The sequence below is a fragment of the Columba livia genome, chromosome 11, assembly GCF_036013475.1.
Source record: "Columba livia isolate bColLiv1 breed racing homer chromosome 11, bColLiv1.pat.W.v2, whole genome shotgun sequence".
Classification (NCBI taxonomy): Eukaryota; Metazoa; Chordata; class Aves; order Columbiformes; family Columbidae; genus Columba; species Columba livia.
The window spans coordinates 1,136,427-1,153,857 of record NC_088612.1 but is presented as its reverse complement, the minus strand read 5'-3'; the positions used below and the strand labels follow the sequence as shown (position 1 = coordinate 1,153,857).

Here is a 17,431-nt window from a genome sequence, read left to right as displayed (position 1 = left end):
CCCAGCTCTGGCTGCAGCAAACAGTGCTGTCTTCCAAATAATTAAATCCCTGGGGAGCATCAATAGCTGGGTTGCTAATATTGCATTTAGATAAGAAGGAGGAACTGTAGGTGATGCAGGAGAATTACTTTGAAGAATCTGCTGTCTCTCTAAAGCACTTTCTAACTAGAAGGCAGATGTCTATCAAATCATCCTCTTGCCAATTAAATTTAGGACTGAAGCTGCTGCTCCTGTAGAGCTTCAGGAGGTCCAGCCCTTCACGGGCACACCAGCTCACCGCTCCAGCTGTGTTGTGGATCGATGCAGGCTGTGACCAGACGTGTCCCGCAGCACGCTGGACCTGGCATGCTGTCCCCACTCCTGGCTGCCCAGGACCGCAGGTGCCGGGGCAAGAGCTGCAGTCAAACCTCCCGTGGCAGGTGGAGCCTCGTCCCACCCCTGCTCGGGCAGCCCGGTGCTCCAGGCCTGTGGACACGCTGTGTCACAGGCTTCCCCAAGCTTGTACCTGTGTCACAGGCTTCCCCAAGCATGTACCCGCACTAGCCCCTCACATCAGGAGAACAAACACCCTGGATGCACCCAGAGCAGTCAGTGGGAGCCAGGGTGATTATCTCCCCCAAACACACCAAACTGTTGTGTTTCAGAAGAGCTGAACACTCGCAGCCTCAGCCACAGCTAATGGGAGCTGCAGCAAGAGCTCAGCAGCCATGGAAATTGCACTCCTGGGAACGAAAGGAGATGGCTTATCCTGCCATGAACCTTTAAAAGCCCTGGTAGTGTGGTGGAAGTGGTTTGTAACAGCAGGAATTCATTTGTTAATAAACTCCCACTTGCTCGTCCTGTCACTAATTCAGCAGGTGCCCAGCACCAGCCCCTGCTGCAGGGCGGCTGGTGCTGGAGCTCGGGAGGAGCGGCTCAGTGCTCCGGGGATCTTGGTGGTACCACGGGCCTGAAAAACAGCCTACTAGCTCATTTCAGTGTAGGTGGGTTAACAGATGTACCTATTTACTAGCTTGGTTAGCAGCTTGTTTCCTTCTGGAATATACACTGTGCAGAAAGAATAGCAACTGTAATATTTTTAGGAGAGTAAGTTTAAAGAAAATATACATAGGAAAGAGGGATCAAACACTAACAGGCAACAGCTTTGCAGTGGCAGGGAGAAGAAAAAAATGTTTTACTGGGTTTCCCTGATTACTGAAGAAATCCCAAACTCTGTTTTGCCGTTTTATGTATCAAAAATCTGAAGGCATGTACCTGGGCATGTACCCAGGTGTGGTGCCCCAGGAAGGGTGCTGGTTCCTGCAGCCCGGTGCGTGGTGACAGCGTCCAGCCCGCGTCCCCCCGCTCGGCTCCGCTGCCTTGGGCCTCAGCCTCTGCCTGATGTTTCTCCTGCCTATTTTCAGTGCCGTTATTGTCTGCCACAATCCCAGTGCAGCCTGGCTGTCCGCCGCAGGGGACCCCTTATCTAACCATCACCGCATTTGGGTCCATTATGGGAGCTGTTTGTGCTGGCAGGAGGCAGAGTTTGCTGTCTGGTCTGTCCCACAGGTAGGTTTTTGCAATGTGAACAATGTCTGGCCTTTCTGTTCCACCACACAGCACAGGACTGACTAGAAGTTGGTTTATAATTAAGCTATAAGGCGACACACCATGGGTTTCTGGGTGACTGAAACATGCTGTGGGTGCTGGTGGTTCTGAGGCAAAAGGATAAAGTGAGTTCAATGTAATACTCACCTGCCTGAATTGCTTTGCCAGAGCCTGCAGTATTTTTATAATAATCATGCTTAATGCTGAGCACTTAGCACTCTTCATCTTCAAAGCACCTTGCAAACGTTAACTAATTAATTGCCACAACAGCCCAGTGAGGGAAATGAGACCAGGCAGAGGATGTTAAAAGCAGAGTGGATCCTCAGGGGAGAATTAATGGTTTACTGCACAAACTAGGACAGTGGAAGAATCCAAAGTGAAGTGTGCGAGCGGCAGAATGCCTTTCCTGCGTCCCGCAGGCAGGGGGAGCGGGGCTGTTGGCAGGGCCAGCCGTGTCCAGGTGTCCAGCCGTGTCCAGGTGTCCAGCCGTGTCCAGGTGCCCAGCCGCCCGGGTGCCCAGCCATGCCCCAGGTGCCCAGCCGTGCCCGGGTGTCCAGCTGTGTCCAGGTGCCCAGCCGTGCCCGGGTGCCCAGCCGTGCCCCGGGTGTCCAGCCGTGCCCCGGGTGTCCAGCCATGCCCGGGTGTCCAGCCATGCCCCAGGTGCCCAGCCGTGCCCCGGGTGCCCAGCCGCTGGGGACCCGCAGCGCTGCCTTGCAGGCTGCTGCTCCCGGGCTGTGCGCATTGGGCTCTGCTGCAGAGTGGCGTTTAGGAAAGCCACGGCACAAACGAGTCTCTTTACAAAATGAGGCTGACACAACCATTGAATTCTGTAGTTTTTCTGACTTTGTGGGACCCTCTGCTTGCCTTAATGAGAAACAGCTGAAGTCTCCTGACTCCAGGAGTGACCGATGTATGACATCTTTGCTTCAGGGAGAAGGCAGCAGAGCGGCACTGGTGTTCCTGGAAGAGGTGGGAGCATTCGGTTATTTATGGTTAAGTCTTCTGAAAGAAATTAAACAGTACTATACCAGAATAACTAATTGCATTTCACCTGTTTTTATCCTCTCCTGAAAAAAAGTAAGTTAATCATGTAATCAGAAACTTCAGAAGCAGTGTTTTTATTGTTAGTTTGTTTTGAGTAAGCCTTGCTCTTAAACCTAGGCTTAGGAGGTTGGTAGTGTTTTCAGAATGACACAAAGAGGTGCTGCAGAACCCCTCCAAAAGGCAGCAGGTGCATTTGGGAGAGGATGGCAGAGCAGAGGCACTGGCGCCTTGTGCTGTGTCATGGTCACAGCTGGAAATCAAGGAGTTTCATAAGTGGAAATCAAGTCTAAAGCCGAGTAGGGCATAGCCCTCTTTTCCCTTATGGTTTCTGCGTGTACTGAGTGGGTGCGCGGCTGCCAGCCCAGCTGTGCGATGGGCGCACAGCTGCAGGGCTCGGGCCAGGGAGAGCTGTGAGCCATGCCCGACTCAGCTGCAGCTTGCTGCCATGAGCCACGTTCAGGAGAAAAGCATCAGCATCTTCTTTGGTGCTATGATTAGACTGTTGCCGTGTCCTTTATTGGGGCTGACCTTAAATTCAGCTTCAAACAGCACCTTGTGTGCATCACAGCTGGTCCTGCCGGGTCAGGTCGAACGCAGGGGCGCAGGGGAGAGCTCAGTCCCGGCTGCAGCCTGGGCACGGCGTGGCGTGGTGTGACATGCAGTGCTGGCACGGCGTGGTGTGGTGTGACATGCAGTGCTGGCACGGTGTGGCGTGGTGTGACATGCAGTGCTGGCACGGTGTGGCGTGGTGTGACATGCAGTGCTGGCACGGTGTGGCGTGGTGTGACATGCGGTGCCGGCACTGTGGCCGCTCTGCTGCTCATACGCAGGGAAACCAGCGGAGTGGTTTCTCCAAAAGGTGTTGGTGTGGGAATGCAACACGCTGGGGGAGAATATGGGGATCCTCCTGGCGTTAGGGAAGTTTTGCAAAAGTCACCTCTGGTGTGGAAAAGCAGAGAGGCAGCAAGGAATGGTGTACACGGGAGAGAACTTGGTGTTTCATCGTTCATCTTGTCAGTTGATTTGGTTCTGGTAAGTTCCCGTGCGTGCATGATTATTAGTCAGTATTTACAGTTAAACATCGAAGAGAAGGCTCTTACAGTCGAATAAAAATGAATTCCCTGCAGGCCCTTATCGTGCCCAACACTTAACAAGCCCTTTGGCGCTGGGTCCCTTATGAAGGTGACAGAAGGTGCCTCCCGTGTCCCCTGCAGTCGGACCTGCTGTTGGAGGGAAACAGCAGCATGGTTTGTCCACGGGATCACAGAAAATCCAGAGCTTTCCATGCTGGAGCAGATCCAAGGTCTCTTGTGCTTTATGCACAAGCCCATCCTAGGAAGGATGTGCTGTTTCCTGACACTCCTGGCAAACAGTTTCCTGCCCTGAGATAACCAGAAGTCCTTACGCTTGTCTAGGACTCATCCAGACATCCAGTTTACTACCAATACCCCTGCAGGAGTTGTGGGAAGTCAGCGTGCCCAGTTCTTCCCCGGGCTCTTCCAGCAGGAGAGGCAGTCTCTGCTCAGCTCGTGCTCTTTGGGGGAAAGAGGAAGAAGGGGAAGGCAGAATGATGCAAAGTCTGTCTTGTCTTTCTCTCATTTGCATGTATTTTCTGGGCAGATTTTCCTGCTCTGACTCACCATTAGTAAGCTTTTGTTTCCCAGTTTGTAATCGTTCTGTGCTGATAGAGCAGGAAGGCTGTCGTCATACGCAGTTGGTGAAATGGCCTCTGACATTTCTGTTAACTTGTTTAAACAAATACATCTCAAAACCAGTTCTGTTTGAGAGGGCAGTGCGCAAGGTTAACTCTGTGTGTGCTAGCAAGTACTTGTATATGATGTTCTACTTTTCCAAGGAGGTGTAGATATATTTTCACAGAACTCAAGCTCCAGGCAGCAGCTAATTCTGGATTGTCTAGCAAGATGTAGCTCCACTGCAAATAAGTTAATGTGAATGTATTTTCTATTGGTTGTGGAGTTTATCTTTCTCTTTAGATGAAAATAATTAAAATATTCTGTTTGCCTATCCAGATTTCAGGTATTTTCATAAGCGTGGTCCTGTTTGTGAAACAGGTAAGCTTACATAATGATAATATTTTCTGGTTTCTAAGAGGGCTATGACACAGAGCTACTATAAGTAGACAAAAACTACCAAAGAAGCCTGTGACAGTGTTTCATAGCGATCTCTTTATGTCCTTCATTTCTGCAGGCACGTAGCCTGCTTTCTCTCAACACATCCATGGCATCCGTTGATTAATCCCTTGGACTGCGCACGTTTTAGCCTCGTGTCCGTGCACGTCGCAGAGGGTGAAGGAAGCGCGGTCTGTGAGAAGCAGCTGGAAATCGGGAGGGAGTTTGAGTCGCTTTCTGTCTGTTTTGTTCCACTGAGCAGTTCCAGCCCAGGTGCGGGAGCTGCTGCCGCCCCCCGGACACGCCGCGCCTGCCCGCGGGGGGCACCGCGCTCCGGCACCCCCACTCTCCCTGCTCTCGGAACAGCGAGATGAGGTCCAGATGACTGGCAAGAGGTTTAGAAGTGAAATGATGCCCGGGCTTGTTCTGTTCCTGACATCCAACCCCCCAGTTCTCACTCTGGCATCCCAGACACTCGGTGAGACTCCCAAGCCTGTACTGTGCCCTGCGTGCGGCAGGTTTGCCCAGGGCTTCTGGAAAGTCCCTGACAAAGGCCTTCCTTGGTACGCTGAGACAGAAGTATTTTAAGGATCTGGGTTAGCTAAACTGTCATAAACTGCCGGAAGAGATTTTTTTTTTAGGTTGTGTTGAGCTCAAGGGAAAAAAATCTTTAATCCACGCATCACACCTCGCTGAAGGTGGTTTTGTTTTGCATAACTGGTCAAATGGCAGTTGGTGTTTTCACTTCTGTTTAGAGCTTAGGAAAAACCTTGGCCTATTTGAGCCCTGGAAAGGATTGTACAGAGACTGACACAAGGAAAGGCCTCCCCCAGAGCAAGGAGCCGCCAGACTCAGAGCTGCGCTGCGAAGGACAAAATGACCCAGTAAGGGTGTGAATTCAGCCCATGAATTGGGAGCTGGGAAAGAGAACAGTGTGGAGAACCGCTTGTGACAGCCAGTGGTCCAAGAAGACACCTCTGTGCAGGTTCACTCTCGCTTTTGGACTGAGAGTATTACTAATCACAGAAAGTCCCTCTTGTGTTTCCGCTGAAGTTCCTGTCCCAGCTCCTCCAGCCTTGGGGGAAGCCCACAGAGATGGGGGTGGCAGCTGCAAATGTCCCAGGGTTTGGGGACATGCTGCGGGGAACTGATCTGAAGCACATCAGGCAGTGCAGGTGTCCTTAACCTGTCCGTCCCCACTGAGAACACCAGCGCGAGCCCGGCTTGTGAACCCCATTGCTGGTGGCTGTGTGGAACACGGGGTAGCTCTGAAGTTGTAGCCAGCCTGTGGGACTGAGAGAGCTCCAGCTTGATTTTTGCAAATGTTTAGCATTTAGTAGCTGTGTTTGTGCCCATAGGATCCATTTATATGAAGTATTCAGCAGCTGGCATGCTTTGCTCCCGGAGGAATCTGCCTCTTTGATTCCTCTCCAGTGCCCATCAGCACAACCAGAGAATCTCTCCAAGAATCTCCTTGTGTTGCCATTATTTTTAGCGCTAAATTTCCCTTTCTTCTCTGCCCGTTCAGTAATCCTTCCCAGAATGCATCCGCATTCTTGCTTCTTTTTTTCCCATGCAAACACGACAAGCAAGCTTTCAGGCTAACAGACGTAACTCGTGTGGCTTCGGATGACCACGACATGAGAAAGAAGCGCTCGTTTTGCTGATCGCCTTGCACGTGAGTGTTCCACACAGTTATTCAGACGTTTGAGATGAGAAGAATTCCTGGGGGCGCAGCCTACGCGGACACAGACCGATGGGAAGTGCCCGTGGGGAGCAGAGCGTCCCGCAGAGGCCTCTCCCGCTGCGCCGGGGCAGCTCGCCGAGGAGCGGCGGGACCCACGCTCCTGTGCCAGCTCCCGACTGCACGTGTCACACACACGCTTGAAGCCGATTGTGTTTTGCCGCCTGACCGCCCTTCCATGGTCCAAACCTCAGCTGGGGCAAACAGGCTTCAGTTCTACGCACGTGTCTTTCCATTCCTGATGTGACCTCTGTGCCAAGGTTGGGAGGAACCACTTTCGGAACTGGCTGTGAGCTGACAATCCTCGCTGCAAACTGCTGGTGAAGAACAACCCCCCTCTGAAGCAATATGAGCCCCATGGAGATTTAGACGAGGAAGAGCTGGGCAGCGTGCTCCTCATGGACATGGTGAAGAGGTGTGCTCTTGTCAAGGCTGTGCCTGCTGGGAACAGAAGCTGTGGGGGTTTAAAGGAGCTCAGGGAGCCCTGGGTACATTTGGGGGAGCTGGTGTGGGTGTAGGTGCAGGCTGTGCCCCAAGGGCTCCTTCACAGCCCTGCTAACAGGAATAAGGCAGCAGAGCCTCAGGGATTAGGAGGAACATTTTCTAAGAGGAGCACAGTACTGTAAATCCCAGTTTTGTGGCTCTTCAGGCAAAACTGGACTTTAGAAATATTTTTTCTGAGGTTTGATCTCCTAACAGCTTTGCACCAATGTAGCTTTAAACCAGTACAGCACCAATCCTGTCTGGATGCTCATCTATTGAGAACTGGTATACTTCTGTTTGGCTTGGGCTGGCAGGGGCTTGGATAGGGCTGGTGGACAAATGTCTTCTTGAGCTCCTGCCTTCACAGCAGAACCATCTGCTCTTCCTGAGGTTTCCGCAGATCTGCTGCTGGAGGTGCCCAACCTCCTCCAGACAAAACCAATTGGTTTTGGAGCTAATGTTTGTATCTGTATACATACAACTGCTGTGTGCAGCTGGACTTATAAAGTTTGCAGTAATTTTTTTCCTATAGATGTTGCTTGCAAGCTTCTCTAACAAAGACTAATCCTTGACAAATGTTTCACAGTGCACTGATAATATCACAGCTCGAAGGGCCACATGGTGGAGGCCTCTTCTGCAGCAATAGGTTTTGACATTTCTGCTTTCCCGTCTCGTATCCGGTCACTGGAGCGAGGTTTCCCGCTCGGTGCCGCAGGAGCAATCACGGTTTGTGTTTGACCTGTGCTCCAAAGAGAGCCGTGTGCTGCAGCCCTGCCAGGCACCGGAGCCGCTCGGGCACCGGCTCTGACCCGCACCCGAGAGCGGGGGTGCTGCTGCAAATGTCTGCGGGGGAGCATCTTCTGGGGTAACGTGGTGGGGGCTTCTGACAAAATGGTTTTTAAGGGAGCCATCTGCTTTGCATGGAGGGTTGACAGCATGTCGTCTTTGTTGTCTTCGGCACTCAGCACGTGCTCGGGGCTCCACTTGTGCCAGGAATGATCACCGGTTTCGGTAGGTGGCCTTGGGGACCAGAGCTCTTTACTCCGTGTTTTGGTTTCCCTTTCTGTAGGACAGTGCCTCCCTTTCACTCGCGCTGAACCCCCCCTGTCAATAATGACGTACTCCAAGGCAACAGCAAGCACAGACTGTCATTGTGGGGTGCAGTCACACGAAGCGCTTTCAACATGGACAGAAAAGGCAAATTGCTTAATCTCTGTTTTCTCCATTGTGAACCATCTTTTTAGATAATATATCAAATCAGCACTGCACTAAGATTACAGAGTAGTCTTTGGTCCCAAGTATTGCTAAGTTCCTTCCTTTGCTGTTACAGCCCCATCTGAAGTGGTGTTAAATGCAGCAAGTCACTTACAACGTGTCTGAGCAGGCAAAAGAAATGAAAAGACTAGTATTCTGGCAAGTCAGCAGATGTCCCATCTGGTAATTATGTGTGTTGGGCATACCTTGACCGGCTTTGTGCTGCTGAGTTCAGGTAAGATGGCACTGGGCTTCACCAGGACAACACGGCGCTCAGCACAGGTTATGGGAATTAGCTAAATAAACACCCACACAGTCCATGGTGAGACCTTCTGTTGCTGCAGGTGAATTTCTCCTGTAAGCCGGGCAGCTGTGCTGTAGTGGAAGGTGTCAGCAGAGTGAGCCGCAGCCCATCATGTCCTGTAACACATGGTTATTTTGAGATTACTGCTCTTGCACTTGCCTTTGCATCCAGTTATACCAGTGCCTGAGAATATTCCCTAGCAACTCTGATTCCTTCACTGTATTTTCCTCTGGTAGGTGATTTTTTTTTCCTTTTTCTGGTTCTAATTTTAACCGCAGAAAACTTAAAGGAGTAGATATACCATTGAGACACTGTGAGAGGTAAAAGTACGAAATAAGGCAGTTTATTTTCCTGTCCCAGCTAGGCAAGCATTGGCCTGCTCAGCCCAGCGGCGCCGGAGCCAGCCCAGCGCGCCCACCCCGGCTGCGCTGGGGACAGACCCATTGTTCCCAGCTAATTGTTTTCTCCTGTACAGAAGCCGACTTCCTTTGAACTGCAGTATAATGTGACACCAAGCATCACATTTCCTTCTACCCACTCTCCTGTGGCATGTAGCAACCTGATACAGCTATGACCAAGATAAACGCATGAGGCTGTTAAAGTCAACGTGACTTTCCCGTGTTTTATGAGAGCGTTGAACAGAGAAATGCTGATGTGACGTGGCCTTGCATGAGCTTTCCCTGTTTGAATTAAGTAGACCGGTCTTGTTTCCTGCTTTCAGGCAACCTAAACAGATTAATCACTTTATAAAGAAATAACACACTGTGATGGGGTAAACTTTCTGCAGACTCAGAAACATGGGAGAAAAAGCAGCGCAAATCTTAGACTAAAGCTAAGACTTAGCTTCATCTGAGCTTTAACTGGACTGACCAAGTTCTGCGGTAGGCAAGTGGTTTCAGTTTTCTGCCTTACTCCTGCAACTGGTCAGCTCTCAGGCTTCCTCGTTTCTCCTCCAGCTCCCTGTGCAGACAATGGTGAGGCTCCTCCTGGACCTTCAAGTCGTAACATCCCCAAGTCATCCTTGAGCAACTCTTCCCTCTGGTTGCTTCCACTGCCCTCCTAGTCCCTTGCTTGGCTGCAGCATGGCAGTTAATATCCCCTTGTCCAGCTCCTTTCCCGGGCTCTGGTGCTGCGTTTGCAGTGTGAAGGCAGCTGGAGCGCTCAGAGTTCCCCCAGCAGCAGCCTCACCCCCCGGTGCTGGAACTCCGCTGTGTCCCTATGCGTCCCAGCCTGCTCCGGCATGCATGGGTGAGATCAAAGCATTTGCACTCCAAGTCCTACTTTGGTGGGGGTTCTTTGGTTTCGTTTTGCAGGATTGTAAGGCAGGGTTGTTACATGGCTGTACCGTGAGTTGTTCCTCTCCCCAGCATAAGAGCAAACGCTGCTGCAGGCCGCTGCCTCCGCGGGGTAAATAACGTGCAGATGTGCCCACAGTGTTTTGAGATCCATTTGCATCTCTCAGCTCAGATGACATGCATCAATACTCGATATTTGTTCCAGTGAAAGAGGGAGTGTTTCTTCCTGGCTCGGGTCCCTTTTGTGTGTCTGTATGCAAATCCATGATTATACTCTCTAATCAAAGAAATTCTGGGGATTCCCCGGTGCTTTTTATGTGACTCACAGCAGTTTTTTGATTTTGGTATTGCTTTGTTTTTGGGCTGGGTTTGTGATGGGTTTTGTGTTTGTTCATTTGTTTGGTGGTTTGTTTATAAAAGCAGAAATAAATTTGCCCTGTTTTCTGTGAAATGGCAGCAGCAATTGAAGCTCCTTACATAGGAAACTTGCTCCAGCTTCCTCCTAGTAAGGAGAATTCGGATGAGCAGCATAATGTTTCACCACTTGGGTAGGGAGTGATTAGAGTAGATTCTTGTAGCAAATATGAGTAACCACCGTCCTTAACCTTATATATGGAAGTTCTCAGTGGTGTGCTGTCTGCCCAGCTGGATGTGTCCCATTTTAAGATCTGCTGAGCCAGAGTTTGGTGTTGTGGGTGCATTCAGATACTAGAAGATTAATGTTAGGGTCCTTGTTCTGTATTTTGGTATGTACAGGCGCTAGTATTCAGGATATACACCGCAATAAATTAATTTCATTGCCAATTATTGTTATTGCCTCAATATCCCACATTAATGTTGATTTGAAAGCAAAAATTAATTCATGCCTTCAGAGGGATGGGTGTTAAGGCAAGTAACTTGTTGATTTAAAGTATTTACTGAGGAACCAAGATACAAAGGTGCTAATCCTGTTTGACGTCAAGTTGTTGTGTCACTTTATCTCAATTGCATTTCTGATAGCTCTGTTGTGTTCTGTGAAAGCTGCGACGTTGCTAGTGGGGGCTCCAGAGACACCCCGCTGGGCTGGGTGCCTTTGCCAAGTAACAGGTAGGGCAGAAACAGCTTAAGTCCTATATGGAGTAGTAGTTGACCTGCCTGCCTAACACACATCGCCATGTGAAAATCAGGGCACGCTGATGGAAAGGATTCGTTTGTGTGGATGCTGTGTGGGCCTGAAGGAGACAGAGCAGTAGAAATGAGCGAGGGGGTGGAAAAGTAATCACAGGTATAGCACGAGTTCAAAGAGCTATTGTGGAACGGCCGTCCCACTGAAGCTATTTCTGATTAACTAGTCCTAGAAACACACACCAGGCTGGGTGTTTGGGGTTTTGGTTGGTTGGTTTGGTTGGTTGGTTGGTTTGGGTGGTTGGTTGTTTTGGGGTGGGGTTTTGTTGTTTTAATAGTGGATCAGCTCAATGTATTTCCAAAGGCATTTTTGCTCTGGAACACCAGTCTCTGTAGCATCTATCCAAAATAGCAATTTCACTTTAAAATGGTAGTATTCCTTGATTTTAATTAACTTTCCCAAAGAAAGAGAGAACCTCTGGGGTTAATTGGTAGCTCTCAGGAAGAAAATTGGTGCAAAGAGCCCACCTGCTGCTCCCAAGTTCCTGCAGCACGCAGGGAAACGAGACTTTGCGTGTTCCTTGTAAATGAGCCCTCTCGCTGATTTCAGGCTTTAAAGTGAATTTAAATTCTCACGGAGGTACTTTGTTCTTTTGAAGGGTGACCTGAAAATACAAAAAAAAGTGAACTATTTATCCATTTCACTCTTGCCACACTTTAGTGGGAGGTATACTGCTTAGATATATTTCACTTGGGAATAAACAGGGGTGGAAAGGTTGCTGAACAGATGAAGACAGAGACATTCAGAGGCAGCCCAAGGAGCAGAACAGTGGATTGCCATGTTTGTTCCCACATAGCACGGTTGGGGCCTGGACTGTCACTGCTGCATCGTCTGCTTATTAATGGAAATTTTAAACTTCCTCTTTGTTTTCAATGAATGATTCCCATTGGATTTATGAGGCTGGATTCCATGGGTTAAAATTCTGTCTGTGTTAATTTTATGGAAGTTAATGGCCCTGAAATAAGACAGTTGTATAAATAAGTTCATTGGAGTAAGGTCTATGTAGTAATGCTTGTCTCTGCTCAGACGCAGGAGACTTAAGAGATGTTAAGATCGTTTTCAACAAGAGTCAACAAATGGTGGAGTCTTCAGTCCCCGGCTTGAGCTACCACATGTTTTATAAATAACTACCCGTGGACGTGGTCTGTTAGAACAAGCAGCATTCCCGCTGCGCTCTGCTTATGCCGAAAGTTGTAATAACTCCAGCGCGGTTACGTTGTGGCTGCTGACAGCTGCAGAGGGTCCCTTTCCTCTCGGTGTCCCTGTGGTGATGATCTTTAGTCAGCATTGCAAATCATCTGCTGGTAATGCTAATCGGTGTGACGTGAGGCAAACAAAGGGAAACAGAAATACAAAGCAGGCAGGATGTCTCACTTCTTACAGAAACACACCGGAGCCTTGAAAAGACTCTGGAACTTTTCTCTCCACTGAAATAAAAAACCCCTGGATGGCCAAATAGCTGATGAAGAAGTTGGTATTTTCTAATGACAAATGTCTGCGCGCTGGTAAGGAAACTCAAATCTTGTCTGATTTGATGGTATTTTGGTTGAGTTTGTTTGGGTTTGATTGTTTGTTGGTGTTTGTTTGTTTTTAATTCTGTTTGTATGGGATTTTTTAACAGCCCTGCAGAGATCCAACGTGCTGTGACTAGAGCTGTGTCACCTGCCAAACTGCCAGCTCAACTTTGGTTCTCGATAGCGGATGGTCAGGGCTGAGCCCAGACTAAATAGGAGAGATTTCTTCTTCCCCCAGTGCCGCTTCCCATGTGCTGCAGTGAATAACTCCCTCACAGGGAATTATCATGGGGCAAATGCTACACTTGCTGGCTATAGCTGGCATTATGTTCCCTCAGCAAAGCCTTGGCCATGGGACAAAGGGAGTTGCAGAGCACGAGACCCTTGATCTCTGCATGCAAAGAATACAAAATGCCTCATGAACTTGGCCGGGGATCCTGTTGGCCGTCCCCTGGCAGCGCCCTTTGATGGCAGATGTTTGAGCGTGGGGGTGGAACCTCTACCATAAGGCCTCTTTGCCCATTATGAAACTATCCAAACATCAGGATCACACACTTTCCTTTTAACTCAGAAAACAAGTGAGAGAGCTCCAGTGATTGTTTTTGGTGTTGTTTTAAAGGTGAAGGCACTTTGAAGAGCCTTTAGGACAGTTTACAAAGCCAGCCTGAACCTTCAGATTCCACCCCGCCTCAGAGCAGGGACGTCTGCTGTAAAGCCTCGTTACAATTGAAGTGTTAGAGATAAATGCAGATGCAAGTTTGAGCCTTCAAACTGAAACCGTGAAGCAGGTCCTGTGGCTGGAGGAAATGAAGGTGAACGATTGCAGAGTGCTCTCCAGTCTTCTGCTCCTGCCCTCTGTGGAAGCGACAATGGCTTTGGCTTCAAGATGTGCCTGGCAGTATGAGGCAGTCTTGAATTAAATTACTGGAATGCTTCACCGCTTGATTGATTGGTTAAACCGAGTCCTCGTGAATTGATTTTATTTTTTATCATGAAAAGCATAAACTCGTTGTTCTTACTGAATACTAAAGTCAGCCTATAAGTATGCATCAGTTGTAATACTAACAGAAATGCAAATAGCAATGTGATTGAGACAGACGCAGTTCTGGGTTGAAGTTTAAGAACAAACAGAAACCTCTGACCTGGAAGTTCATAACTTTTCACAAATAACCTGAACTATGACTTCCTATCATTTCCCTCACGTGTAAGCGTGATATATGAGATGTGTTTGTAACTACCTCTGCTGTGGGGCTTGTGTATTTTTGGGACACGTGTCTCCCGCAGGGTGCTTGGTACCTGGGGAGGGGTACGGGGCAGGAACACGAGCGCCGTGGCGGCCACTGGAACGTGGTGCGCTCAGCAAGGCTCTGCAGCTTCTCCTGGGGTACGTGACCAAACCAGGGAGCACCGCGGCTCCTGTGCAGCTGGCAGCGTGGCTTTGCCCTCTGATGCAAGAGGAGGCTGTTTTGGGATGGGCACATACATGCTGCTGGATGGATAAGGGACAGCGGCTGGCACTGAAGGGGCTGCTTGTGCTCGGCCACTGTGTGGGAAGACAGTGAAGCGGCGTCAAATTTAAAGCTGCTTTTGATGCCTTATAACTAATTTTGTAATGTTAGATATTTAGTAGTTTTTTACCTTTTTAATATTTTTTGGTTTTGCCAGATCACAGTGTTCTAATGTTCTGCTATGTAACTGGGTATATACAACGGTGATTAGTTTGGTAATTTCTTCAGATGTTTAGGAATGTCGCAGTTTTTTCCTTGGCAATATAATAATCTATGAGAGCCCATCACGGATGCAGACTGTGGTAATTAGCTCGTTTTGGCATAAAGCTGTTCTAAAGTGCTTTGAAGCCATGCCAGCCACAGAGCCCTTCAGCCCCGCGAGGGCCGCGCGAGGTGCTGAGAACTGCAGGTCACTGCTGGTGGTAGTCGCTAAAACCACATACGGCAGATGTCACAGACAGCAAAGATCCAGCTGGATTCTATGGGGTCAGACGCCATCTCGAGAAGCCCTGTGTAAACACTGCATTTTTGTAAAAATATTCCAGATCAGTCTTCTTGCAGAGGGCAATGGGAGTGAACAAGCCAGGCGACAACGGTCTAAATATAAGAAGTGATAGATCTCATCTGTGCAGTGAATGCGAGGTTGATTAATTCTTACTTAAATCAGACACTGATAGGCTCTGTTTTCATTTTCTTTTGACTGTACCTGCTCCTGTGATGATCAGAAAAGCTGGATGATCTCCAAGAGCACACATCTTTGTGTGAGGATTTGAATGGTTGCTGGAAGTTTATTTTTTAAAGAAATCTAGAAGGATGCTACTCGGAAGGTACTTTACATAGAAAAAGTTCTACTTGTAAAAGGCTGTGAAGAGGAGGTTGGGAGCCCAATCTAATCAAGCAATCCAAGAACAGGATTCCTGAGTGACCAGATGCATTTGCCTGTGTGCATTCTTCTAAGTCTCACAGAAATGACTTCAAGTGCTTTAAGTTGTAGTAGTGCAAGTCTCTGCTAACACTTCAGCTCTATTTCCTTACGATTGGTAACCTATGGCTTGCTCTACTATGCATGGTTTCTCCTTGCAAGTAACACCTCATAAGCATTCAAGGTTATGTCTTTAAATGAAAATATAATATCCCACGTTTGTTCTGGAGAACAAACAGCTCTAGCAAAACATGTTATTTACCTTTCTGGGTTTGAGACAACAAAGCTGCAAAAGAGCTTTGACATCCATCAGTGACTAGAGCTGAATACAAGTAGTTTTTAAGACTGCTGTTTTCTTGTCTTTTAGAACGTGATTACTTATCTTTATTGACATTAGGTTTCTTCAGAAAAATTTGACTTTAATAACGAGCATTCATCTCCTCAAAATATTGCGGAAGTACCGACCAGCTCCTCCCCACATCGGTGACTCCAGAGGCTGGGTTGCTTTTCAGCATCCCCATCGGCCGCCAGCTGAACCGCTGTGGCGACCTTCACCCAACAAGATCCCGCTGAGAGGTCGCTCTGGCTGCTCTTCATTATGTGTGGCCACCTCGCAGCCCCCAGGGCGGCTGCAGCTCGCATGAGACCAGCTCGTGGAGGAACATCAGACAGACAGGAGCGTTCCTGGGGACAGATGAAAGCTTTCTGAAGAGTCTCAACACAAAGTGTGGTGCCCTTGGTTGAACATACGAAGCTGTAACTGTCAAATGCCATCTTCAATTTAGGAGTACTGTTGGATTTTTGAAGTGCTGCTACGATTTCTCACAATAGCACCCGCTTGTCATACCTCCCAGTACCCCAGATTGGCTTAAAGTCTTGGCTCATATTCACTAATTTTATCAAAACATTCTCACAAGTGGGTAAAGAGCTATAAGGTTATACCGCTCAGGGTCTGCTGGGCACTTTTCAGTCAGGTCTAATAAGGAGATTCCACCCTCGCTCTAAACAGGAGGTTTCTCTCTAGATGTGTCCTTTTTTCCACCTACAAGGTTCATCCGAGGGGACGCTGGACATTTTGAACAGTCCTTGAGATTCCTGGATGTCTGCAAATCCAGGACATACAAGCGCTCACCTGGCTTTCAGTGTTTTCTGGCTGCTTTGACCTCTTGTACCTTTCTGGCAGAGATGGGCTATAGGTATCAAGTCTGATGCATTTGGCACGCCAGGCATTCTGCATTTTTGCAACCTGTACAAGTGCAATCTCAGAAGGCTGGGTACCTCCCAAACACACAGTTTGGCAAGTTATGCCTCAAAGAGACCAGGGGAGTGATCTGCAGGTGCCTTGCTGTCTATGATGGATACAGGTGAGGTGAAAACGGAGGATCTGGCTGGCTGCCCAGCAGCGCTCTGCTGGTGTGTGCCTTCGTCTGTGGTCCAGCCTCGGTCTTCTGCACCATCTCCAAGGGAATGATGAAACCCGCCACTGAGTTCCTCCTGGTTTCATCGTGCTTGCCTGCTCTTTCCTTGATGTCCTCTATTGCCCAGTGTCAGAAGGAGGGTCAGGCTACACTGTCTGTTGGCCTAATTCACTCTGACCTGCTGCGGTGGGTCTCCTCTTTATGAAGAGTGCTGTTAAGACCACAGCTTTTGCTCTTGTGCTGTAGTCCTCACTCGCTAGTATTTTAACACCTGAAACTGGGAAGGATTTGAGTCTGGGTTTTTTCTTCAATGTGAGCCTAACCCTGCAGAAACTAAAGTGTGAAAATGGCCCCACAGATCACACAGGGCTGGGAGAAGAGAGCAGCAGGAGCGGGAGTTTGCTGGGCGTAACGTGTAGGGCACCAGGCACCGCATAGTTTTGGGATTCAGGCCTCAACTGCCGCTGCTATAGGAGGTGCTCTGCAATTACATAATATAGTCTGGTGCCTTTGGGCTCTAGGAAAAAACATAATTCTCTTAAAAATCCTTCGGTTACGCTTTTCCTACCGCGCCGCGTCAGGCAGAACGTCTCCGGACGGTGCCGGTGCCGGTGCCGGGCAGGAGCCGCCGTTCCAGCTCTCCCATCTGCGCTGCTTTGGCGTGCGCGTCCCCGCCTCGCGCAGAGCGGCAGCGCTGTTTGGTGCCGACCTGCTTCGCAGTGGAAAATTCTTCCACAGGCATGACTTACAGGAAGCGAATGAACATCCCCTGTAAATGGTCTGGCCTCATGGGGAGGAAATGGGTCATTTTGTGAAGTATACTGTTTACCGGATAGCAAATGGACCGTCTCCAAAATACATACTTAGCCCGAAGGAAGAAAAATATCTGAAGTGACTCCGTTTTTATGTCACTGTTTAAATGTTATATAGTTCATAGCGAATGAAAATGTGTCTTTTTTTATGTGGGCTAAAACTGTCCTATCCTCTGCCAGGAAATTGGTAAAACCAAGTTTACATTTAAGTAAAAAATCCTGGGTGTGTATGACTTGCCAAGTTTTATTTTG

General features: G+C 48.9%; 1 protein-coding gene across 2 annotated transcripts in view; it reads left to right on the top strand.

Annotated features, from left to right (window-relative positions):
* Nucleotides 1–17,431, top strand: part of MAPK6 (mitogen-activated protein kinase 6) — an 83,945-nt gene that overhangs the window by 13,504 nt on the left and 53,010 nt on the right. Inside the window, exon 1 of one of the 2 annotated variants that reach the window (XM_065076406.1) lies at nt 12,330–12,510. The exons of the other annotated variant lie outside the window; for it this stretch is intronic. The gene's annotated coding sequence lies outside the window, so the exon portion shown is untranslated. Of the gene's footprint in view, nt 1–12,329; nt 12,511–17,431 lie in introns of those variants that run through there. 2 annotated transcript variants of the gene reach the window in all.